Source organism: Terrapene carolina, unplaced genomic scaffold (assembly GCF_002925995.2).
Source record: "Terrapene carolina triunguis isolate 2854851 unplaced genomic scaffold, T_m_triunguis-2.0 Scaffold194, whole genome shotgun sequence".
In the NCBI taxonomy this organism is placed as follows: domain Eukaryota; kingdom Metazoa; phylum Chordata; order Testudines; family Emydidae; genus Terrapene; species Terrapene triunguis.
Window position 1 is genome coordinate 3,968,536 of NW_020664545.1, and position 1,402 is coordinate 3,969,937.

The following is a 1,402-nucleotide window of genomic DNA, read 5'->3' on the forward strand; positions in this document are numbered from 1 at the left end:
CTAGTCCAACCCCCTGCTCAAAGCAGGACCAATCCTCAACTCCCTAAATGCCCCCCCCCCATTGAACTCACAACCCTGGGTTTAGCAGGCCAACGCTCAAACCACTGAGCTATCTTTATGTCCTCCATGGGACCTGCAGGGTGACATGGGCGTCCCCACAAGGCCAGCGGGAGGGCAGGACAACAGCTGCTTCGCCACTGCACGGTCGGTGCCCGCTAAATGTCTGAGCTTGCCAGAGGGCTGGTGAGTGGGCAGCAGCTCGCGTGCGTCTGTGTCCCGGCGTGTCAGCGCACACGTGTGCCAACGCGTCACAGAGCACGGGCGTCTTTCAGGACACGGGCGCGACCCACCGGGTCGCACGGCGGGTGTGCGGCCCAGAGTCTCTCTCGGGGTGCGATTGTGGCTCGGGGCGGCAGCGGGCACCTGGGAGGGAGACGGCGTGTGTGGTACAGTGGCGGAGTGCGAGTGCGTGTCAGTGCCCGCACCCTTCCTGTTCCAACGCCCGGACACAAGGAGGTAACAACCACACCCCGTCTCCTGGCCCTTCACTGAGCGCCCACGGGAGGAACCAGCCCTGCTCTATGCCTTGGGGCGGCGGGGAGGGGCCAGGATTTAAGTAGCCTAATGGGAAGTTGCGTTAGTGCTTGGAGAGCCAGACGGTGGCGTTTTCTGCCACAGCCGGATTAACACCCGCGCTCGCAACCCCCTCCCCCACGGAGCTGCTCACAGATACAGATTCAGCTCTAGGGCGGTACCAGTGCACAGTGAAATGGGGATAATGCGACCACCCTCCTTTGTAAAGCGCCTTGAGGCTCCAGATAAGCTCTGGAGTGGGTTATTCCAGCGATCCAGAGAGCCAGACAGTAACAGCAGCAGCGGCAGAAACCCCCTGGTAGTGGGGCCAAGGCAGCCCTCCCTCCAGCCTGTACAACCACGACGGACGCCCTCGTGTCTGACCCACCAGGGGCTGCTGCGTGGACCTAAAAGCACGAGCTAAAGAATGAACCCTCCTAGGTGGGCCTGAAAAGACCCACCCGCTCTGTGGATGGGGCACCCGGGGGGCACTGTCACCCACACATCAGTGAACTGCGCAAGGTCTCACTCAACTGACATTTCAGGATGGACGGGGCTAGTCTGGGTCTGAGCAAGGGGCTCCCTCTTCCCACCAGTTAGTGGATTCAAGACCGTGCCGCCCAGAGAGTCACCCAGGTGGTCAGTCATTTAGCCAGAGCTGGTGGGGAAATTCACTGGTTTTCCCCTGCAAAAAAAAAAAAAAATACTTCTACAAAACTCAGATGTCTTGGTTTCTTTTCTGTCTGTCTCCACATTTCAAGGCCAAAAACATTCAAGGAAAACAGAATTTTCTTTCACAAAATCTTTGCTGTCAAAAGGCCCTTTCCTG